Here is a 25,578-nt window from a genome sequence, read left to right on the forward strand (position 1 = left end):
ATTTTCATTTTCTCAGATAAGCATTCTTTAACCCCCAAGTGGACCTTCATTCCACCTCTGCATGTCCTGCCTGGCACTTCTCCTGCAGCGCCTACCAGCCACCTTCGCTCAGGGCATGCAGGCCCTCCAGAGCGTGGCTGATGGCTGCACATGCTACACTCCATGAGAAATGCTCAACCAAACTCTTGCCAATGGATTTAGTGTCCAGAGAGCAAACATCAGTTGAAAAGGTCGAAGCCTGAGTCAAAATAATTGGGATGGCAGTAACTGAGAAAATATGTAACTTCCCCTCAATCTGCTCATTTAGTAAGTATTTAATAAGCATCTACTGTAGGCCTGACATAGCCCCAAAGGGGCCTTGAACAAGACCTGGTCTCTATGTAAACAGTGTATATAATCCTATTAACACTCAAATACTTATTTTTACTTTTTATTTTGATATAGTTTTAGACTAAGAGAAAAGTTACAGAGCTAGCGTAGAGTGTTCTCATATCTTCTTTTTTTTAAAGATTTATTATTTATCTATTTATTTATTTATTTATTTATACAAGCACTGGGTACAGTCAGAAGCACGGGAGGGTGAGAGAGTTCACCAGAGCCAGGAGGGTGAGAGAGTTCACCAGAGCCAGAGCGGGGAGCAGAGCAGGCAGAAGGACCAAAGGACAATGCTGAGGGGAACAGCGGGCGGCAGGAGAGGTCTGTGCGCCATGCGGGACCCTCCTCCAGTGGCTGGGGAGCAGCCGGGGATCGAACCGGCACTGCAGAGGCTGCGGGCAGCTTGGCAACCCAGCGCTCAACTGCTGCGCCACCGGGGAGGCCCCCTCATATCTTCTTCACCCAGCTTTCCCTAATGTGAACAGCTTTACATAACCCTGGTGCAATCAGTGAAACTAGGAAATTAATGTTGCTACATACTAAGCAGGTCAATCTGATTGCCTTAGTTTTTGCACTAATGTCCTTTTTCTGTTCCAGAACCTCTTGTTGCACTTGTCATGTCCCCTTTATCCTTTCAATTACATTTTTAATAACATGTCCCCTCACCCCCGTTTATAGTAACACATTTTCTGCAAAGTCAAAAATAAAAAAAAAGAGAAAGAACTAAAATCCTATCTCGGATAAACACTCCTAACATCTATAATTTACTGTTCTTTCTCTGTGTGTGTATACAGATCATGTTCTTCTTTAAAAAAACAAGAATCCAATTATGAAGCCTTCTGCATTTTCTTTTGTCTTATTGTTTCAGAAATATTTTCCCATGTCTTTAAAAATCCTTTTAAAAGAATTTAATGACAGCATAGATTCCATTGTTGTAACGAGTCATACCTAAGGTATCCGTTTCTCTTGTCGGACAGGTAAGTTGTTTCCCATTTGATACTACTATAAATAATATTGCCTCATCCTTGAATGTGAAAACTGTGTAACACATACTGTGAGGAAGAAAGTGCAGGTAAAAGTGGCACAGGATGAACACCTAACTGAGCGTTGAGGAACAGAAAGTCAGAAAGCGCTTGCTGCAGGAGATGTATCTGAGCCTAGACAGAGCCCTCTTACTGAGTGCCTGTTACACCCAACTATTGTAACAGGGGGACCCAGGGGCAAAAAAGAGAGGAAGGGTCTGCCGAAGAAACTGTTTAATCTGAGAGGCACAGACATACAAAACCCCAACACGAGACTGTAAATGTTACTCTCACACTGCGGTATGTGAACAAAATACACTGGGAATGCAGAAAAAAAAATTTCAAGAATAAATTGTAAAAGAAGAAGAAACAGTTATATCTGGGTTGATAGTGAGATGATATGATATCACTTTAATCAGTGATATGAAGGTGTTCCTTAAAACAAGTGAATTATTAATAGGGACACTAGGTAACTAGAGGGAGAGCAGCAGCAATGCTATTGTATTCTGTCCTGGTGAAACCAGGACCACATTCATTTTGAGAACTCTGTTTTTAATCAGCTTTATGGAGGTATGCTCATAATGAAATATACCCATTTAAGTACACAGATTCATGATGCATTTACACATCCCATCATCAAGATATAGAACACTTCTATCATACCCCAATTCCCAGGAGCTCCACCCTAGTCAACCCCCGACTCAAAGCCCAAGCAACCACCACTGCAGTTTTGTTGCTTTTTAGCGCTTCATATAAATGGAATCAAATAACATGTCCTTTCTTTGCTTTGTGTGGCATTTTTTGAGCTTCAGTGATGTTGATGTGCACAGCCACATCCATTCTATTTTACCGTCAGAGTATTTATAAGACCATGAATTTATAAGGCCATGGATCAAACCATCATAAAGAGAAAAGGGGGGCCTCCTGGGTGGCGCAAGGGGTTAAGTCTCAGCACTATGAAGCTATTGGCAGCCACTGCAGTATGAGTTTGATCCCTGGCCAGGGAGCTGACACACATGGTGCATCAGACCTCTCCTGTCTCACCTGCTGCTCCCCTCAGCAGCATATTTCAGTCAATCTACCTGTTCTGTTCCCTACTCTGTCTCTGGTGAATCCTTTCACCCCCACCCCATACCTCTGGCCTAAACCCCAGCTCTTGTATGCATAAATAATTAAAATAAATCTTAAAAAAAAATTACTGAGAACCAGTGAGAGAAGAATCTATAAATCAGCCAGAGAAAAAGGTTGCAGTACACACAGGTTAACTAAGCTATGATATCTGACCTTCCATTAGAAACAATACAAGAGAGATAACAGAAACTGTTGAGATTTAGAAATTGTCCATATTTAATCTGATATCTAGCAAAAATTAGTCTTCAAAAATGAAGAAGAAGAAACTGATTTTTCAACAAAGTGTGTGAGAATTCATTATGAGCAGATCTTTCCTATAAGAAATGTTGAAGCTTTTCGGGCTAAAGAAAAATAACAATAGGAACTTAGATCTAAATAGAGGTATAAAGGGCACTAGACGTGGCAAATATGTGGGTAAATGTACAGGGTTTTTCTTTTTTTGGTTTTTAAGTTTCACTACAAGCAAAAGCAGAACGAACTGTGAGTTTATAACACATCAAGAGTTGACAAGACAGCAGCCTAAAACAGAAGAGGAAAATGACAACATATTTTATAAAGTTCTTAGACTACAAATAAAGTGGCGTATTATTTTAAGGCCAACAGAATTAAAGATGCATATTTTAAAATCCAGAGTAACCACTAGAAAAATAAAACAAAGATTTATTGCTAATAGGCCAACAGAGGAAATGGAATAGTAAAAAAGTAATCAAAAAGAAGCCAAAAAAAAGAGTAAAGAATAAATAGGAAACAGATGGGATAAATAGAAAACAAATAGCAAAATGGCAGACTCAAACCCAACCATATTGAAAATGACATAAACGTGAATGGTCTAAACACTTCAATTAAAAAGCAAAGATGGTAAGATTGGATTTAAGAACACATCAAAACAATACCAGACCCAATCTGTGCTATCTGGAAGAAACTCATTAAAATGAAAAAAAAAAAAAGTAACAGGTTAAAAAAGAAAGGATGGGAAAAGATACACCATCAGGCAGTACCAGAAACTCCGAGTAACCCTGAAATGTCACTCAAAGTAGAATCTGGACAAGAAGTATTACCAACGATAAAAGGAACAATTTATAGGTATAAAGGGTTCAATTAATTAAAAAAAAACCCAAGTATGTTTATACTTAATTACAGAGATTCAAAATACATGAAGTAAAAAATGCAAGGGAAAATAGACAAATCCTTAATTGTAGTTGGAAACTTCAACACTCCTCTTGGAAATTGAATAACTGAAGGAAAATCAGTAAGGACACACAAAAGGCTTGAAAAGACTTGAAGAACCAACTTGACTTAACTGACATTAAGAGCACTCACCCCCCAAGGACCACAGAACATCCATTCTTTTCACATAAAACATCCCCAAACAGGCCCATAATAGTCTCAATAAATCTCAACTGATTCAATCACATAATATGTGTTCTATGACCGTGACAGAATTTTTAATCAGAAATTAGCAACAAAAAGATTCCTGGAAAATCTAGAAATATCTGAAGAAACAAATTTATATGTAACACATGGGGCCTCCCCGGTGGCGCAGCGGTAGAGCGCTGGGTTGCGAAGCTGCCCGCAGCCTCTGCGGCGCCGGTTCGATTCCCGGCTGCTACCCGGCCACCGGAGGAGGGTCCCACATGGTGCGCAGACCTCTCCTGCCACCCGCTGCTCCCCTCAGCAGTGTACTTCGGTCCTTCTGCCTGTCTGCTCCCCACTCTGGCTCTGGTGAATTCTCTCACCCTCCCGCGCTTCTGACTGTACCCAGTGCATGTATAAACAAAACAAATGAACAAACAAATAAATAAATAAATAAAACATGCCTCTATAAAAAAAAAAAAAATAATATATGTAACACATGGGTCAAAGAAGCAGCCACAAAGCAAATTAGAAAATATTTGAAAATGATATAAAAATTTGTGATGCGGTCATGGGATACAGTCAAGTGGTGTCTACATGGACATTTATAGCTCTGGATGCTCCTATTAGGAAACAGAAATGTTTGAAATCAATCATCTAAATTTCTATCTTGGTGAAACAGAAAAGAAAAGCCCACTGACCACAATGCACAGAGCACTGAGGCTACCAGAGGGAGAGAGGCTGGGAGTGGGAGCAAATTGGGGAGGGGCCCGCAGCCTGTGATAAAGAACTAAAGAACTATCTGTGCTTTGGAGACTATTTTCTTTGTCTGACTTATAGCAAATTCTGGCTTATTATTTATATGTTAATGCTAGTTAACAGTTTTATTTCTATCAATTTAATAGTCAAGTTTCCCTTTATCAACCAGCATTTTCCCTTCAGTTAATGACCAGGGACTCTATGCAATGTCCTAGACCCATGTTCCCAGTCCCTCCAAAGTTCCACTGAGGGGAAAGAAACCACTGGATTCCTAGACTCCACCAGCTTATAGGTCTTAGAAATCTCTGGTCCAACTCCCACAATATCCACCCATGTCAGAAAAGCTCCATTCAATTCAAGGTATTGAATCTTCACAAGGTTCATGATAAGGAGACAAAGAAATACAGGGAGTGCAAACCCTCACTGAGCAGGAAAAAAGCAGTCTGCAAGCACTCTGCAAAAAACACATTTGAAGAGATCTAAGCCTGGAAATAGGTGGCCAGGAACGCTAACAACTATTTCTGCTGCCTCACATATATGGTGCTGGGGAAAAGCCAGACCCGATGTGTGTGTGGGCAAAGGGTGGCAAGGGGAGATGGGGTAGGATGGGGGAACTGCCAGTGAGGGACTTGAGACTAAAACGATTTGAGACTGACCTTAAACTTAATACATTTCAGTCGATCTTCATTAGGCACGCCCTATTTAAAAGGGCATATCTAAGAGTCTCATTATGACTCAGGAGAGGTGGTTCTCAATCTCCCTTCCTCTTGCCTCCCAGAGCAATCTGTGGACAGTCCCCTCAACTATGAGGTCAGTTCTTGACATAGTTAGTATTCAACAAGTGTTTGTTGAGCTGAACAATAAAATGATCTGGATGATATATAAAACAAAATTTTATAATTTTCTCCAGACACATTTAGATGCTTTGTGCTCTTATTTATCATGGATTTAAGAACCTAGTTTTAGTAGATACTCCTTTAAGGAGACCACACTGTCAATGTTAAATAGTATTTTTTGCTCTAAAAATTATTTTTTGCTAACTACACTGTTAAGTCATTATATTTTGACTTCCGTGTATAGATAATACTCAGACACTTTCACCAAGGAACTATTAATTTTCAAAACATGTATTATAATTATAATAACATTTCAAAACTACTCAACAGTTTCAATTGTTTGCAATTTCAATAAACAGCTCTAGAAATAAAATTTATGCCTGATGCTAGAACAGAAAAGGTCATTTCCATAGTTTAACGCACAATGAACATAAAATCATTCCAAGTTGGGTTGTGGTGCTTAATCAGAATCTCTCAAACTGTTCCCTGGAAGTCTGAACCTTAAAAAAAAAAATTATAAAGGATCAAAACCCCAGAAAAGCTACAAAGGGCAAGTGGTCAAAAGCTGGTTGGCTGAGGGGTGTCACAGGCCAGGAAAAAGTTTCTGTTGCTTTAGTATGTATACTTTTGCACCATTTGGATTTCTGTTTTCCAATAAACATATATTCCTTTTACAAAGGTTTGCTTTTCAGTTTACCATGTTAGCCGATAATTGGAGCGGGCCTTCCAGAGACAGCAGGCTGCTCCTCCTGAAACTTCTTGACCTAAGACCGAACTGAATTATGGGAGCACTGCACATGTAAAGTCTCGTTTTTATTTTTATTACCCCCAGGCACTTCTGAGAGGAGAATGGCGTAGGGAACTATGAGGTTCTTAACATCAAGCCAGAGAAGTGTGGGATGTGTCCTGGGACAGTGACAGCTGCTGACAGCACCAGGCTTTGTGAAGGGGTGTCCTAATTTCCATTAACGGGCCTGTAGAGAACAGATTTAATCTCATATCCTGTGGAAGAAAAAAGGAAAGCAGGTTTCCATTTTCTGAAGGCAACAAAAGTAACTAAACATCAGAACTAAGAAAGTATAAATAGCGGACCATAATCCACATTCCAAAATCAAAATATTTATGAAAACCACAAGTTCTCTGAATTCATTTGGTGGCAAAAATTTCATCTGAACGTAACTGGCAGCAAATCTGACCTGAAGTGACATGATACTATTTATAGTCTACCCACTAAAGTGAGACGAGTCACAGCTCTGGTTGCCGAAATATTAGTGTATCGGCCTACGAAGGGCTGCCTGAGTCTCGGGGCATTATGTAACACGTGGCAAATGCATCTTACTAGCTTTCTAAAAAAAAAGTTCTGAGTTCCAAATTACAGCTGGCCCTTAGAGTTTCCAATAACAGACTGTGAACCTAAAAATGGATTTTATTAAGAGGGCTGTCAACCTCCACTAAAATCTATCATTTTTTTTTCCCTAAAAAAGACTCAGATTAATTTGCAATGTTTCTTTCCCTAAAACTTATCACTACTAAAATACTCTATTCTGAATATCCAGAAATCTGTATTATTAGTTAGAATATTTTATACTGTTCAACATCAAACTGTTTCTGAAGGCAACTTTAAATCACCTTTGGCAGAAGGTGGCAATCGGGATGGGGTAGGAAAAAGTTTAAGCAGCCTCTGTCCACATGCTCTGTCTTTTCTTTCCATGTTGAGTGGGGGACAAGTGACATGAGAGATCTTTTAATCCACCAAAGAAAAACACAGATTTGAAAAGTTAACAAGTACCAATTTAAGTCATTAAAAGAATCACAATCAAAAAGAAGTCAGAGAATCCATGAAGTTATCTAGAATACAAATAAAATCAAGGAATACAAAATGTACAAGAGAAACTATATCCTTTACCCAATTATGTATCAATTCCATTACATGGCAATATGACAAGCAATAACAAGGTTTACAAAACTCAAAAGTCTCATTTTAGAAAGAAAAAATATAAAACCAGATTAAAGTAAGGACTAAGAACCCACAATTAATTACAATGAAGAGTAATCTAGATGATTTCATGTGAAAAAATAGGGAGAGAATGAACATTTTAATAAACAAATACAGTGCTTAGTTGTAAACTCTTGTATGTACATCAAACAAAACTGGCTCATTTTTTTCTTACTAACTCCTGGCCCTCACTCTCTCTCAGCGGAGAGAGGGACGATCTCACAAATGGTATACAGAGCTGGATCGTAGAACTAGTAAGTCCTGTGTATGGACCTCTCGTGTAACCAGCAAATGCTAAGACAATGCAGCCAACCAAGAACCTCCTTCTTAAGCGGTAGACAGGAAAGCAGCACAAAACCCTTTTAAATAAATGTGTGTGTATGTGGGGGCGGGGGGCACCAGCTCACATTATTTCTGTTTACAGGAAGCGCTCACAAAGTTATACCAAAAGAAACGAAAGGCTGAAAAATAACTCAAAACACTCCTTCAAGCAACACTAGTAGCAAAATTGGGTGTTACTATATCCCGGGGACAAGAACAATGCATCACTACAAGTATAATTTACTAAATTGTGGTTTTCACTCTATGCAGAACACGTGGCCATCAGAATGAGTACATTAGAAGACATCACTGCTATACGGACTCTAAGTTAACTCAATATAAAAATGTGAGACTCCAGGGTAAATCTGGGGTTTAAAAGCCTATCTCAGGATAATAAATCAAAAGAAAAATTTCCCATGGTAATCTTCCTTTTACTTAATACAGAAAAAAAGAGAAAATAAGACAACAACAAGAACTAAAGTACAGAACATCAGGATAAAAAGCAAGGCAAGAGAATACTAAGAGCACCCAACTCTGCTCTAAGGTTTACTACGGAAGAACTGTAAAGCTATAACTCCAGTTAATAAAAAGTGTGAAGTTAAAGAAAATCAACACTGAAAGCTAAAAAACTAAGAATTTAATCCATTAGGAATTATTTTTAAGTTCTTTCTTATTCCTAATGGGGAGTGGGAGTGGGATTCATGGGATCTTCAGGAGCTAAAAAAACCAAAGATTATGGGAAAAGAATTTGACCCAGAGATTAAGGCTGCATATAGTGCAATGTATACACCAACCCACTAGGGCCTGTCGCTGGCCCTTGGTTCATGACACAGCAGTTCCAGATTTGAACTAGGTAGGTCATGTGCGCCTACAGTGAAAGACTACAGGTGTGTTTTCATGCTACTGAAATTCAACATCTCACACAAGTAACATTATTATTTATTTATTTTTATGAATCAAACCGTTTTATTTTCTTTCCATTTACTTATGGGCACTTCTTAATCAGTATCTACATGGCTAAACCAATTTGACTCATCAAGTTTGAGTTAATAAAATACCAAAAGCCAAGCCAATTGTCTGTCCATCCCAGCTGATTTTATTTTGGCTATCTGGTTAAACTTACAACGTGACCATGAACAAGTCATTTGGCCTTTCTGAACTTGAATTACATCATCTGACAAACAATAGGATTGACCCGAATGGTCCTTTTTTTAAATTTAAATTTTATTTTTATATTCCCCATACAATTACAACCCCCTTATTTTGACCCCAATTCCTCCTTTCCCCACCCCCCACCCCCCATAGAGTGTCTCTGGTTCATAGTTGTTTGTTGATTTTGATATTTTCTTTCTTATAGTTATTCCTTTTCCTGGTCCCTTATTTAAGTTTTCTAGATTCCTGCTATGAGTGAGACCATCTGGTATTTTTCTTTTTCTTTCTGGCTTATTTCGCTGAGCATGATCCCTTCCAGCGCCATCCATGTTGCTGCAAATTGCATGTGTTTATCTTTTTTGAATGCTGAGTAATATTCCATGGTGTATATGGACCACATCTTCTTGATCCAGTCATCTATTTTTGGGCATTTGGGTTGTTTCCAAAGCTTAGCTATTGTAAACAGTGCTGCTATAAACATAGGGGTGCAGGTGCTCTTTGGAATTGATGTTTCTGTGTCCTTTGGGTAAATACCTAGGACTGGAATTGCTGGATCCTATGGAAGCTCTACGTTTAGTAGGTCCAGAAATCTCTACACAGCTCTCCATAGTGGTTGGACCAGTTTGCACTCCCACCAACAGTGCAGAAGAGTTCCTTTTCTCCACACCCTCGCCAACATTTGTTGTTGCTAGTTTTTTTAATATGTGCCATTCTCACTGGTGTGAGATGGTATCTCATTGTGGTTCTGATTTGCATTTCCCTGATTACAAGTGATGTTGAACATTTTTTCATATGCCTGTTGGCCATTTGCATTTCCTCTTTGGAGAAGTTTCTTTTTAGCTCTTCTGCCCATTTTTTGACTGGATTATTTTCTTTGTTTTTGTTGAGTCTCATCAGCTCTTTGTAGATTTTTGTGATCAGTCCTTTATCATTAATCACACAAGTAACTTTAAATTTAAATGATGGAGTTAATAATGTTGTTAGGCATCAAAACCAACTGTATATCTTTTACATCACGCAATGGATTTTGACAGTGATCTTGGTTTCCACGCAGAAATTAGTCAACTATCACGATTTATGAGACATGCAGTGAAGAGTGCAGAATTCAGTGAGCAAGTGTACAAAACTATCCAGGTATCAGTGTGTTTACATAATCAAGCTAGAGAGAGAATATCACATAAAAACAATTTAAGAAACTTTACTAAGAAGCAGTAAGGTAAATAGTAACTGACACTAAATATATATCACTAAACATAGAGACCCTCAAATAAAAGTTATTTTTCAAGACACACAACCTAAGAAGTCTTATGTTCCTCTCAATCAGACTGCCATCACTGACAATATCGCGCAACTGCTATTTCACTTCCAAACCAATTAATAACTGCCTTATCATGTCTAACTCATTTGAACCCCAAACAATATTACCCAGACAAATCATTTCTCCAGAAGTGAAAAATGACTCTTGGTTGCACCCCAACATCATAATCACTCTGAAAGAATGAAGATTTTCCCCCTACGGAAATTCCAAAGAATATCTCAAACTCTAGAAGCAACTCCTAAATAATTCCTCAGATGTTTTAAGAAAAGGCAGAATTTCCACTTCCAGAAAAGATGAAGTAACGGGGAGCAGCCATATCTGTACACATGAAACAACTAAAAAAACAAACAAAATATATAAAGCAATGATTTTCAAAACCCTGGCCATCTGGCAAGGAAAGACAACAGTCTCTGAATGATGGTAAGTGAGGTTAGCCCTACAATCGCCCCAGCAGGCTGCTAGGGGAGGTCCCTAGGCCACAGGACAGGTGGGGGAACCAGACATAACTCCGAGACCTTCTCTAGTTGAGCAGAGAGGACTGAGTTTCTGGAGAGCCAAGGCAGCTAGAGTTTGCAGTATGAATACGAGAGTGGAGAAGCTGTACAGAAATGTTTTCTGGGGGGAAACTAGGAGCAGGAACACTGATAAGAAACTTCTAATAATCTAGACAGCCTGGAGGTGACTTAGAATCAGGATGGTGGCAACAAAGCAAAAGGAGGGGCCCCCATGATGGAGCCCAAGAGAGTCAACAACCAATAAAGCACATGAAGCAGAGACCCCATTTAAGCCTCTGAAGTAACTTTCTGAAAAGTACCCTGAGCAATAATTTTAAGGTCTAAAAAATAGGACATTACAGGTGAACAAGAGAAAATGACAATTAAATTCACATTTTTAAGTATAGTAAATGAAAGTCTAGAGCACCTCTGCTTCCAAAGCAAACACTGCATCAGTGTTGAGCCTGGCTCCAGAGGGTTAGGCAAGCACATGGTGGTGTTGCGAAGTCAGAAGCCCAGCTCCCAGGTTCTGTGGGGGTGAGGGGGTAGGGGGGAGGAGGGGGCGAAGATAGGTCCCTCTTTTTTTAAAAAAAAGATTTATTTATTTTTGGGCCTCCCGGGTGGCGCAGTGGATTCAGCACAGCACTGTAAAGCTGTCTGCAGCCTCTGCAGCGCAGGTTTGATTCCCAGTCAGGGAGATACCCACATGGCGCGACAGACCTTTCCTATCTCGCCCGCTGCTCTCCTCAGCAGTGCTTTTGGTCCGTCTACCTGTTCTGCCCCCTCTGCTCTGTGTCTGGTGAATCCTCTCATCCTCCCGTGCCTCTGACCTGTACCCCAGCTATTGTATAAATAAAAAATAAATCTTAAAAAAAATTATTTATTTATGCATACAAGAACTGGGGTACAGGCCAGAGGTGTGAGGGGTGAGAGGATTCACCAGAGACAGAGTGGGGAACAGAACAGGCAGATTGACTGAAATACACTACTGAGGGGAGCAGCAGGCGAGTCAGGAGAGGTCTGCTGTGCCATGTAGGTGGCTGCTCCCTGGCCGGGGATTGAACTCATGCTGCAGTGGCTGCGGACAGCTTCATAGGTTGCATCTTAATCCCTTGCGCCACCAGGGAGGCCCCAGGGTCCCTCTTTCAAAGCTTTTGAAGCCACCCTTGCTGGCTTGAGATATGATGTCTTTTGCATTTTCATTCTTTTGTTCTGTTTTGTTATTTCTACAAAGAGCCTTTTCATTAAGTCTGTCAGTGTTTCCAAACTCATGTCTCTGGGCCCATCTTTGGACCTCCTCTCTTTAATGCCCCCAGACCACATGCACAGTATTCGGGGAAAACCGTAATTAGCGCACAGTTTGCTTAAGGAGATTGCGCCAAAGAGCAAAACAAAAACATCACAAAGTTTAAACACTTTGGTGGAAAAATACAACAATTTTATAGCAAAAGGTTGATAAAATTGTTGATGAAAAATCATTTTAAAATCTGTTGCCCATGGTACAGCTATGCGGAGAGATTCTATATTTAGAAGTCTCACAAAGATACACATCTGTGTAAAATATCTCCTGTGATTACTGAGCACAATACACCATCAGCAAGATTTTCACAGGAGGAAAAAGCACCAGTTCCTTGGAGAACTTCCTTTCATCTCTTCCTTTGTGTCTCCTTCCACATCAGAACCCAGTAGAGGCTTCAGACAATTCTCTTGATAACAATAACTTGTATCTAAGTTAGGATGTTCAGGCCACTTTGTTTTTTGAGGTTCTTAGTATATAGAGTTTTAAAGAAAGACATGTCGAAAATGGTGGTATACTTAACATGCATACATTTAATCATTAATACTTCTAGGGAAAGGATATAATGTAACTACACTACTCACAACATACCAGCTTAATGAACAGGTTCTTTGTCATAAACTACAGGTTATGTGCTCTGGTAACTGGAACATTTAGTTATAATCTGTATTTCTTTCAATTCTGTGAATTTCCCAGACTATTTACACCTATGCCATGGAAACCATTCTGCGGGGTGCTATAGAGAAGACAAAGTAGTACACATTTCTTCAGAGCTCAAGGTATCCTACATGAGAGCCCCCCACTTCTCCCTCTTCTCTACCTGAACTGCAATGAATGTGCAATGATCATCAATTAGTGGTGGGCACCGTGTTCCCTGCCCCACTGCCATGCAGCTGCCTGAGTGCCAGGTGAAGCAGGTGGGCTAGCAGGGGGAGCTCGTTTCTGTGGCCCGACCTGCACCCTGGTAATGCTGGGAAGGAGATGGGAAGGAGACAGTGGAGGAGAGGCCCGTGGGGTGCTGGCCGTGGCAACTGTTACCTAGATTTGCCCTTTGACTTGGCTCCTTTTGTCCCAGATCTGCCCGGCCCATTGTGCCCGCTTCTTGTAGCTCTGACTAGAAGGTGCTTAGACTTCCAGCAAGCATTCATGCCAACCCTGTTTGGCTGGACATTTGTCCATGTCAATGAGGGTCTGGATCATTGTGGGTAATGTAATGGGAAAATATCCCTTCTTCTCTCTCTATGCTCTCTAGTTAAAGTTCTTTCACACTAAGAGTATACTTTACCTTTGTGTGCATGGCACCCCAGATGCCTTAAGAGTGTGCAAGTCCGGGGGTTGTGGGGTACCCCTCTGTCACGTGCTAACAACTCCATCTAAGACCTGGTGGCCTTGCCCCACTGATTCCTGGCTACGTTCTCCATTCAAGCAGTTTCCATTTTTCTTTCTCTCCTGAATGTTTCCTATACGCCTTATACACCTTAAGATGTGGTCGCCTTTTCAACTCACTCTGCATCCATTTTCTTTTTTTTTTAAGATTTATTTATTTATTTATTTATTTATACAAGCACTGGGTACAGTCAGAAGCGTGTGAGGGTGAGAGAATTCACCAGAGCCAGAGCGGGGAGCAGAGCAGGCAGAAGGACCGAAGGACACTGCTGAGGGGAGCAGCGGGCGGCAGGAGAGGTCTGCGCGCCTTGTGGGACCCTCCTCCGGTGGCCGGGAAGCAGCCGGGGATCGAACCAGTGCTGCAGAGGCTGCGGGCAGCTTCGCAACCCAGCGCTCAACCACTGCGCCACCGGGGAGGCCCTGCATCCATTTTCTTCCCTTCCAAACATCTTGAAATAAATTTCACTCACAGCTATCATTCTCCCAACAGCCATTATCTCTTTGGTCCCATAATCCAGGTCAATCAATGAAGATGCAAAATTTGTATCAATGGACATTACAACAGGTTAATGAGCATCTTCCCAGGGTGAGCAATCAAATAAAACTAACACTAGTCAGTGAACCGCTTGGACACCTATTGATATGTAAAGAACCTTCAAACTGTAGAAATGCTCTGGATAATCCTTTCTGACTTCCTCACTTTCACTGGTTCAGTATCTGGTCATAGAAGGATCAGCACAAACCTCAGGTAATCAAGAGGCTGTTTCCTTTACACTCTGCTCCTACAGATAAGCTTCAAAGAGTCACCTCTTTCTAACTCCACCTGCTATTATTTGCATAGTTACAGGTACTACACTCAAGCAAGTACATTAACTAGAAGTGATAAGCACCATTCTGGTTTTTGATTATCTTCGAGTGGTGCTCTATGATGCCTTTATGAATTCAAATATACAGAATCAGACCACTGTTTCTCAGGTCATTTCCAGTTCTCAAACACAGAATAACCTAAGAGTCTGACTCTGACAAGTTGCAGTCAACCTGTGAATCAGCTGCTGGCCCTGAGCCCCCACCCGCTGCACAGAGCGCACTGCTGTGAGCCACCCTCTCTACGTACTGATACGCTCCTTGTCTCGCTCCCTCTCAAGTGCCTCCTCCTCCAGGCCTGCCGTGAGTGCCGCCTTCCCTCAAAAGGCCTTACTGGCTTGCAGTTGTGATGACGGCTTCCCTCTCAACCCTGCCTATTCTTCGTGCGGTCTTTTGTAACCCCTACACCGAACGACACTCGTCTGTGTCCATGTCAGCCTCACCCACAAGGCTGTGAGCTTCTCAGGAACAAAGACCTCTTCTTAACCCATCCTAGTGGGCCCAGCTTCTAATTCAGCCCATGGTGTGCACCCTAACCTTTAGTGAAGTGGCAGTCACATGCGTCTCCAATACAAAAAAGATTTTTTTTTTTAAAGATTTATTTATTTATTTATTTATTTACACAAGCACTGGGTACAGTCAGAAGCGCGGGAGGGTGAGAGAATTCACCAGAGCCAGAGCAGGGAGCAGAGCAGGCAGAAGGAGCGAAGTACACTGCTGAGGGGAGCAGCGGGTGGCAGGAGAGGTCTGCGTGCCATGTGGGACCCTCCTCCAGTGGCCGGGGAGCAGCCGGGGATTGAACCAGCTGTGGCAGCTTCACAACCCGGCGCTCAACTGCTGCGCCACGGGGGAGGCCCCAAAAAAGATTTTTTTTTTTTTAATATTTTTTTTATAGAGGCATGTTTTTATTTATTTATTTGTTTGTTTGTTTATACATGCACTGGGTATAGTCAGAAGTGTGGGAGGGTGAGAGAATTCACCAGAGCCAGAGAGGGGAGCAGAGCAGGCAGAAGGACCGAAGTACACTGCTGGGGGGAGCAGCGGGCGGCAGGAGAGGTCTGCGCGCCATGTGGGACCCTCCTCCGGTGGCCGGGTGGCAGCCAGGGATCGAACTGGCGCCGCAGAGGCTGTGGGCAGCTTCGCAACCCAGCGCTCAACCGCTGCGCCACCGGGGAGGCCCCCCAAAAAAGATTTTTAAAGGAATAATTGTTCTGATTATTTTTAGTAAGGATGAAAAGGATACTTGGTAAACTCTACGATGACAAAAAAATTTCTCATTTAAAATTTAAGTTAAAATATTCTTTCTTGGGCCTCCCCAGTGGCGCAGCGGTTGAGCGCTGGGTTGCGAAGCTGTCCGCAGCCTCTGCAGTGCCGGTTCGATCCCCGGCTGCTCCCCGGCCACCACCTAAGGAGGGTCCCACATGGCGCGCGGACCTCTCCTGCCGCCCGCTGCTCCCCTCAGCAGTGTACTTCGGTCCTTCTGCCTGCTCTGCTCCCCACTCTGGCTCTGGTGAATTCTCTCACCCTCCCGTGCTTCTGACTGTACTCAGTGCTTGTATAAATAAATAAATAAATCCCTAACAAACAAACAAATAAATAAATAAATCTTTAAAAAAAATATTCTTTCTGTATAATAAAGTAAAAATCAAAATCAATAAGCAACTATAAACCAGAGACAAACTGGGGGGTGGGGAAAAAGGAGTAGGATCAAAACAAGGGGGGGTGGGAATTGTATGCGGACTATAACCAAGATGAAAATGCATACATTGTGCAAAAATGAAAAATGATATAAAAATATATAAAATTTAAAAAATATTCTTCCTGTAATCTGAAAAGGTTTACCCATTACAAATGGAAATAAAGAAAATATAGAAAGTAGAGACAATTTTAAAAGACCCTACCTAACCCAATGAATTTATTTAAACTGCTGGAATAACTAAGTTGTTCTTTTTTTTAAGATTTATTTTATTTATTTATGTGTACAAGAACTGGGTGTAGGCCAAAGGTGTGTGTGTGGGGGGGGGGGGGGCGGTGAAAGGATTCACCAGAGACAGAATGGGGAGCAGAACAGGTGGATCTACTGAAATACACTTCTTTTTTTTTTTTTTTTTTTTTTAAATAGAGGCATGTTTTATTTATTTGTTTGTTTGGCTTACACATGCACTGGGTACAGTCAGAAGCGCGGGAGGGCGAGAGAATTCACCAGAGCCAGAGCGGGGAGCAGAGCAGGCAGAAAGACCGAAGCACACTGCTGAGGGGAGCAGCGGGCGGCAGGAGAGGTCTGCGCGCCATGTGGGACCCTCCTCAGGTGGCTGGGGAGCAGCCGGGGATCGAACCGGCGCCGCAGAGGTCGCCGGCAGCTTCGCAACCCAGCGCTCAACCACTGCGCCACCGGGGAGGCCCTGAAATACACTTCTGAGGGGAGCAGCAGGTGAGACAGGAGCAGTCTGCTGCACCCTGTGGGTCAGCTCCCTCGATAGCACTAAGACTGTAACTCCTGCGCCACCAGGGAGGACCTGGAATGACTAAGTCTTTTAAAATTCTTTCGTAACTTTATTTGGAAAATATTTATTGAGGATCTACTATGTGCAACTTACAGTGCTAGGTACAGGTGACACAAATGTGAACATTAATCAAGCACTTCTGCTCATGTTGCTGTGTTCTAGAATGGAAACCCCACCGAGTCAATGAGCGATTATAGCTGTATTAAATGTGGCACGTACCGGCGCCGCAGAGGCCGCGGGCAGCTTCGCAACCCAGCGCACAACCGCTGCGCCACTGGGGAGGCCCACCGGAGGAGGGTCCCACATGGCGCGCAGACCTCTCCTGCCGCCCTTCTGCCTTCTCTTCTTCGCCCTTCTGCCTGCTCTGCTCCCAGCTCTGGCTCTGGTGAATTCTCTCACCCTCCCGCGCTTCTGACTGTACCCAGTGCATGTATAAACAAAACAAACAAACAAATAAATAAATCATAAATAAAAATACATGCCTCTTTAAAATAAAAATAAAAAAAAAAAAAAAAAAAAAATAAATGTGGCACGTATTGAAGAGGAGCAGTCTCCTACTCCGGGGTGGGGGTGATGAGGAATTACTAAAGAAGGACCCTGTATACTGAGTTCTGAGGATTAACAAAGCAGCAATTACCATCAGTGGGGGTAGGTGTGGAGGCGCATATGTTAGGAGACTGAGGGGCACCCAGAAATGAAAAGGAGGGGTTACAGACACACCTCCATTAAGGGGAGGTGTCTTTTTCCCCACCCACTTTTCCTGCAGCTGCCTTAGACTAGCTCCTGGGAACTGGGGTGGAGCCGAGCAGCCAGGTGAAGGTCCCTAGCACGGAAGGCAGAGGGGCTCGGATAAGAGGAGCACGCTCATTGCACCCTGGCACGGCTGGTAAGGAGACACGTGGAGGAGACATTTGGGAGAGACACGCTGGTGAGACCCGTGGGGAGGCTGACGTGGTATCTCCTTTTGTTCCACTTTTCTGGGACCTGCTTCAGAACCCCTTTCCCATGGTTCCCCGCCCAAAGGTACCTTAGACTTGTGGCAAACTTTCAGGCTTTAGCGGCCCCACTTCAGACCAACCCCCATTTGGCTGGGCATATGCCCATGAAGGAATGGGGAATATGGGGGATTTATTGGGAAAAATATCCTCTCTTCTCCTCCCTCTATATTCTCACTAAGTCTGTTAAGGTTCTTTCACACTAACAGTCCGCTATGCCTCTGTGCACACAGATGACACGGCCCCATTTTAGAGCATGCAAGTGTGGGCGGTGGAGGGGTGGTCCCTGGGTAGCTGCTGGTCAAGCTAAGACACAGGACAACGAGGGCAAGGAGGAGACCTTGAGTAGGGAGAAATACACATTTCAGGAGAGAGAAGAGGGTCCACGTGGCAAGAAAACAGGCAGCAAAGGGGAGAATAGCAGGAAATGAGGCAGGTTCTTCCTGAACAAGACAGACCAGGTACCATCTCATGACCTTTGCATTGGGGGAGTGGGTGAAAGGGTTTGGAGGAATATGATCTACATGTGTTTTTAGGAAGATGCTTTATATTTCAGGCATAACGTACAAAAGAGTTATGTAGCTTAGTAAGAGTATTCTTGTTGCAGTTTCAACAATTCAGTGAAAGAAAATTACCTGCTTGCAAAGGAAAAAAAAAAAACAAAACTGAGGTTCTGCAAAGCTACGTAATTTATTGGAGGTTACTCAGCAAACATTTGAGTGCCCACAATACTTCAGGCACAGTATAGAGATGAATACAACATGGTCTTGCTCCTAAGACTCACAATCTAGTGGGAGACATCTCGGAACACAACATAGTACAGAAGACAAGGTAGTGCAGCCCACGTAGAAACGAGTAAAGCATAAGGGAGCAGTAAAGCATAAGGGAGCAGCAGTAAAGCATAAGGGAGCAGCGGAGGAATGAAATCTCACCTCTGAGTAAGAGAGACATTTTTTCATACTATCCGCAGTTTTTTTTTTTTTTTTAGGTTTATTTATTTATGCATATAAGAACTGGGGTACAGGCCAGAGGTGCAGGGGGGTGGTGAGAAGATTTGCCAGAGACAGAGTGGGGAGCAGAAGAGGTGGATCTGCTGAAATACACTGCTGAGGGGAGCAGCGGGCAAGACAGGAGAGGTCTGCTGCGCCAGGTGGATCATATACACGGCCAGGGGTTGAACTCGTGCTGCAGCAGCTGCCGATAGCTTCACAGTGCTGACGCTTAACCCCTTGCGTCACCAGGGAGGACCCAATATCACAGTTTTTGAATGGTCAGTCTATCCCATTCTTGGAACATGGTAGATATTAAGCAAATGTCTGTAAGACAAACCGCCCAGCACTCTAAACTCCCAATTCAGAGCCTTCCCAGTAACCCACTGTGCCCCTCGCTCTGCAGGAATACGCATTAATTCCATGGAGCTCTTCTTTTGAAGTTGCTTTCAGAGCTTGCTCTCAAGCCACAAAAGAAATTAAGTCTCATTAAATGAAAGCCAAACCTCATTTTGACCCAGCCAAAAAATTCACAACAATATGTAGGCAGAATTATTCTTTGAAAGGCATATCTTCATTCAGAAGAAATGTTCCTATGAAGAGAATCAAGAAAACCTGCCATATATTCCTTCGCCATTCATGGCCTCAAAGTTTAGTTTGTAATTGGAAAGATAAAACACAAGGAAAGCATTTGCTCATTCTTTTAAATACTTGCAGGCCACCCACTAGCAGTCAGGTCAGGAGCTCTCCTGGGGATGCAAAGATGAGTAAAACAAAGATCTGTGTTCAAGGAACTCACAGTCCTGAAGGGGAAGTCGCCATCTATCAGGCAGGGGAGCAAGAGCTGCTGATCAGCAGGGACACGTGCTGGTCCTACTTCATCAGGCAACTATTCCCGCTGGTCCGCGCCCAGGCCTACGAACCGTGAAGCAGCCATGGATGACCATACTAACAGATACAGAAATAAGTGCCGTATGAAAGGCAATGACACAAACAAATGGGTGTTAAAAGGGCCCCTAGGGCATGACCAAGTTTAGGGATGGTCCTCGGATCCCTGGGTGCCTGAAAGGAAAGTCAGTGTGTTTGGAGAAGGAAGCCACTAAGGGGAACGGTGTTATTCAAAAGGCCAGTGGCTGGCACTACCCAGGTGGGGCATTTCAACCACGTGGAGGACGTGGTTTCAAGCTACATGTCCACTATGGTAGCCCCAGCCACATGTGGCCACAGAGCGCTTGCAATGTGGTTAGTCAGAATTGAGATATAGTAAGTGAAAAATATACTCCCGATTTCAAAGATTTAACATGAAAAACAACAAAAAAACACCTCAATGATTTTTTTAACTGATTACATCTTTAAATAGCAATCTGAGGATATATTAAAGAAAATGAAACAGCATGAAAATCAATTTCACCCCTTTCTTTTTTAATGTGGCTACTAGAAAATTTAAAATTACAGCTGTGGCTCCCATTTGTGGCTTGTATGCTACTTCTCTGGGACAGTGCTAGTCCAGAGAGCTGTAAATAACAGGTTAGAGAGTTTAAATCCTCTCGGCAATGAAATGCCACTGAAGGTTTTCTAGCCTAAGCGCCTGTGGTAGATTTGGGGAGGGGGCAGGAAACAGAAACAAAGTACTATTTCAGGAAGCCCAGCGAGGGGGGCAGGCTGTAGGGTCAAGACACTAGAGGCAGTTGTCAAAGTCAAAAGGCTGGTAAATGTCAAAGGGTAAGCCGGCTCAGCTGGAAAGTATACAAGGTCTTTACAAGTCCCCTGCTGGGTGGGGAGTGAGGCAGAAATCAAGAGCAGGGTGATGAGGGGAGAAGAACAGCTGCAAAGCGTTGACCCGAGCCTGGATAACCAAGGTGCAGCACTCTGCGGCCTCAGCAAGCTCGGGCGCGGTTTCTAGTAGACAGCCTCTGGCTCAGTGATCCAGGCTCCCAGGCAGGGGGACAATTCAGAAGAACGGGATGGGCGTCCTCCTCAGCAGTCTGGTGGACCTCTGTATGGAAGGGCCTCCAGCACTGGGACAAGTCCCAGGGCAAGAAGGAAATAGGCAAGGCTAGCAGAAGCTATGAGACTAATAAATAACAAAGCAAAAGCCAGACTCAACACAGCCAACAAATATTTACTGGAGGTTTGCTGGATGCCTGGCATTCGCTAGGCTTTGGGGACACGGGACCCAGGACAGACACAGGTGAGAGTCCTGAAATAGCAAAAAGCCAGAGGCCTAAAGGGGGGGGGGCAGGGAAAGCCCCTCAGAAGAAGTAGCACTTTAACATGAAGTTGGGGGGGTAGGAGGGGTTGGGGGCGGTTGATGAGCAGACCAAGTCAGGAGAGTGGTAGATACACAAACCTAGAGGCTGGAATGGGCTTAGGTAATTCGAGGAACTGATGCCCCAAAAGGTAAAAAGGGCAGTATGATGTTAGAAAAAGGTGGCTTTTTTTTTAAAAGGGGCATCAAAAGGGGTAACACCAGGAAGTTTTGGTGAGTGACTGAAATGTTCTTTACCGGGACTGCGTGGTTACATAAATCTCTCCATGTGTTAACATTCACAGAAATGTAACAAAGTCAGTGCTACTGTACATTATTTTATAAACAAACATTTTTAAAAAAACTGTGGGGAAGTCACTGGATTGACTAGTGCAGGGAAAGCCTGAGAAGATGCCCTGGCAAGTATATCCATTAGGCAACTGGTAATTTTGGAAAAAGCCTCACTGAGTGGGGAGGTGAGGTTGGGAGCCAGGCTTCCAAGGTCCAAAGAATGACTTGGGCAGGGCAGGGAAGCGGCCAGGACAGCTGCATTTTTCAGAACTCTGGAGGTGAAAGGAAGAACACAACCATAGTTGCTCAGATGAGCAGAACTAGATTTAGCCAACTGGAACATATTTCCAAGACCCTATGAGCTGCTTCATTTAAGTCATCTTCTAGAGCATGGATTTTTGCACATGAATTATTCACATTCTCGTCGTCCCATTAAACTGCACATTTCTACTACTAACATGAACCTGAAGTCATTACCTTTTAAATTCTGCTCCCTAGTTAGCTAACATTTACTGTATCCCTCTTATGTGCCAAACAACATGCCAGACTCAAAATAATTCCTGGTGGATGGAGGAGCACATGGGAATGATTTATCACAGCAGCAAGGGATGTGAAATCTCTACATTTTGGTGTCCTTTCTGCCTTTCTTCCTCTGGACAACCCAGGGGGCAAAATGGAACAAGCACAGGCTTTGAAACCAGACAGACTTGAGACTAAACCTGTGCCCTTGAACTTCCTAGTTGTGGTTTTCAGAGGTTATTTTTCTTCTCCCTAAAGCAGTAATGATAGCAAGGATTAAGGGGGAAATGTGAAGAGGCTGACATATGGTAAGCATGCAATAAATGTGAGCTAACATTACGACCATTTGTACAAACAGTATCGCTCTGATTTGAAAACATTCTAAAGTGCTCCCATTCAAATAAGGGAATTTTTTTTTTCAAGGGCATGACATTTAAGTGATCTTAGCAAAGCAGTACGGGAATTTCTTATTTCATTTAATTCCTATCAGAAACTGCTGTTCAGTGATGATGTCTGGGACAAGCGCTTTAAAAAATGGTCGAGAAACAGAAAATACAATGGCATTGGTTTTATCATCACCTCACTCCAGGGGGAAAGTCGATCTGACGGGTGCCGGATACATGCCTCGGGACTTACAACCTCATTCATGGCCCTCCTGCCACTGTAAAGGTGCGAGACAATGTGCTACAAGTTCTGTTTTTTAAGAGGTATTTACATAACACTACCAAGAGAACACAGTTTCAAAGCCAAGATCACCAAGGCTTGTCCGATCAATGGGAAATAAACATCCCACTGCGATGCCCCACAACGTCGGAGGAAACAGCCTTTCCTGCTCAACTTTCCCCAGACGCTGAGCTGGAAGATGCCCACCCCACCTTGGGGGTGTCTGCTCGCTGTCTGCTCGCCAGCCGCGAGGGAGGGATGGGGGGCGGGGGGGCAGTAATGACGTTTTACTCGCTGACTGGAGAAGCCTCTCTGGCCAATTCTGTGGTATCACTTGGGTTTCTACATCGTCACAGAAATGCCCACCTCGAAATTCGCCTCGTCCCTCGCTCGACCTCCAGCCCCGAGGCGGAAAAAGTAGTAACACCCCGAAGACCCGCGAGCGAGCCGCGGCGCCGCAGGCCGGAGGAGGAGGCCGGGCTGGCCCGAGGGCGCGGGCCCGGAGGTCGCGGTCGCCGGGGGTCCGCCGCCACGACGGCGCCTCCGGCCCCCGCGCCTCACACCCGCCGCCTCGAAACCAGGGGGGCCGGTGGCCGCGGGCCGCGCACCCCGGGGCTGCCCCAGCGCCTCCCTCCCCGGCAGAGCCGGAGCCGCCGTGACGGGGGCCCGCGCGGGAGAGGCCGGGCGCGCAGCCGCGTCGCGCGAGCCCGGCGCCCCCGCGCCCCCGCCGGGTGGGGGCCGGCCGCCCCGCCGCGGGCCCCTCCCGGCCGCGGCCCCGGCGCCCGGAAGCCCGGCCCCCGCTCCCACCTGCCGGCGCGTGACGCGCGCCCGCCGGCCCCTCGGGGACCCTCCCCGCCGCCCGCGCCCCGCGCGCCCCCCGCGCGCCCGCCGCCCCCGCCGCCCCGCGCGCTCACGCCCCCGGCCCGCGCCCGCGCGCCCGCTCGCGCCGCCTCGGCTTGACAGGCCGCCCGCGCCGCGCGCGCCCGCCCGCGGGGCCTCGCCCGCCCGGCAGCCCCGCGCCCGGGGGGCCCGTCCGTCCGCACTCACCGCCCGGCCGCGCCGGCTCCGGGGCGCGCGTTCCGCTGCGAGGCCAGGCGAGGCGAGGCGCGGCGCGCCGTCCCCGCTCCCCCGCCGGCTGTGAGGCGACGCCGTCAGCGGGACCGAGGGGCGCGGGGGGCGCTCCCTCCCGCTTCACCTCCCGGAGGCGCGGGGACCCCAGAAACTAAAAACAAAATAAACAAACTTTCCCCTCCGCCTCCCTCCCCCAAAACCACAACACAAACACTCGAGGGCCCGCCCCGAGCCCCGGCGCATTGGTCGGCGGGAGGGTGCTCGCGGCTCTCACTGGCTGGCCTTTGCGCCCGTCAAGCTGCGGTTCCGCCCCTCCGGTGCCGCGCCGCTGCCGTCGCCCCTCATTGGCCAAGGGCTTCCCGTTTGACGAGCGCGGATTGGCCGAGCTGCCTGCGCCAATCACCCGGGGACACACCCCCTCGGCGTCCCGGAGGCCGCTTCCTCGGTCGCGCGCCCGGAGAGGCGAGGGGGCCTAGAGCATGATGGCGGCCGGGCGCGCCGCGCGCAACCATCGTCTTTTCCGTTTCTCTTTTATTTTTAGCGCACGAGGGCCTCGCCCCTGCTCCCGCCGCCCCGGGCGCGCCTCTCCTTCCAGTCCTGCCTCATAACGGGCTCGAGACGCGCCGGCTCCTTGATTTATCCCCTCGGCGCGCCCGGCGCGGGCAGCCGCGCGTCATTGGGCGGAGGGGCCGCCACTCCCGCGTCAGCGCCGCGGACGATTGGCAGAGCGGCGAGCGAACGTCCGGCAACAAGGCCCAACGCCATTGGTGTGACGCCACCGAGCTCTTTCCCGAGGCCTTATTGGCCGAGGGGCGCAGGCGGTCGGGGTGGCGGGGCGGCCCTGGAGTGTGGCGAGGGGGCGCGGGGCGCCCGGCTGGCGGGGCCAAGGGTGAGCGCCGCTTCCTGCTGCCCACGGCGGGCCAGCGGCTACGCCGAGCTCTTTACAGGTGTAGCTGGTTAAATCTGTGAGTTTGACGATGGCATTTTGCAGGTGGGGAACTAGAGCTCCAGAGACGTTAGGAAACCTGCCCAAGGTCATCCAGCTAGAAGGAAAGTAGTTGGTGAACCCCGCATTTGGCCTGAGGTTTGTCGTGACCCTCCCTTAGCCCAGAATCTGCCAGGCGACCCAACAGCTGAACGTTTCGTTCAGAACCCGGATACCTCCACTGGTTTCTGGACAACACTGTTGGGGACTAAAGCGAAGGCGAGGTTGTCATCACCTCGGCCTCTGCCTCCTCTCCAGTACTCGGTCCTCCCCACCCTAAATTAAACAATCTCGGTGTTTCCTGGCCAGAAGCCCATTAGCCTTTATGTTCATTTTCGCAGCTTGATACATGGACATTTCTACCATTCTGCCAAGCCTGTCCCCCCAACCCCCACCCATCCCTCTCCAGCTCCCTGTTTGGATAGAGTCCTTGAGAGCTAGAAATAAGGAGAAAGGGAGATAGAGAATGCATCGCTTTAAAAATAAATAATTTATTGCATGCAAATGGAACAGCCCTTGGGCTCCTGGAAAGCTTCCAGGGTAGCCCCCTAAGCTGTTTCAGGACGTGTGCTCCTGGCTCCTGGCCATCGGATTCTTTCTCTGTGGCAGCTTTCAGTGAAGTAAATTCAACATTCCAGCCAGGGGAGGGCAGAATGCTTCGGACCCGCTGCCAGAGCGCCAACTCCAGTCTCCGGGACTGGAGCGATGATCTCTAGGAGCACAGTGCTGGACTCCAGCCTGCATTCCGTTTCAGATCATTAACATTTTACCATCCCGAATCCCCATGCCCTGTATCTTCAATGGGATTGCAACCCTTGTTTTGCTTCCTGATCCAAGCTGTTGTGTAACCTCATTGGCAATGCTTTAATAATAAAATAACCACTGTAACAGTAATAATGCTCAACACAGCCTTTCAGGTGAGGAAGACAGGGCATTTCACAAACATCAATGAAGATTAAATGGCAGGTATTTCTAGGGCGACTGCCAGCAGAAGGACAGAAGAAAAATC

The 25,578-nt window shown here is 45.6% G+C and overlaps 1 protein-coding gene across 2 annotated transcripts in view; it reads right to left on the bottom strand.

Annotated features, from left to right (window-relative positions):
- Positions 1-23,885, bottom strand: part of TNRC6B (trinucleotide repeat containing adaptor 6B) — a 212,866-nt gene extending 188,981 nt beyond the window's left edge. The window contains exon 1 of one of the 2 annotated variants that reach the window (XM_054696023.1): positions 23,859-23,885. The gene's annotated coding sequence lies outside the window, so the exon portion shown is untranslated. Of the gene's footprint in view, positions 1-23,560; positions 23,599-23,858 lie in introns of those variants that run through there. The other variant, XM_037513513.2, reaches the window with a different exon arrangement.
- Positions 23,886-25,578: the final 1,693 nt, after the last annotated feature.

Source organism: Talpa occidentalis, unplaced genomic scaffold (genome assembly GCF_014898055.3).
Source record: "Talpa occidentalis isolate TD23 unplaced genomic scaffold, MPIMG_talOcc4v2.1 talOcc4.16, whole genome shotgun sequence".
Classification (NCBI taxonomy): domain Eukaryota; kingdom Metazoa; phylum Chordata; class Mammalia; order Eulipotyphla; family Talpidae; genus Talpa; species Talpa occidentalis.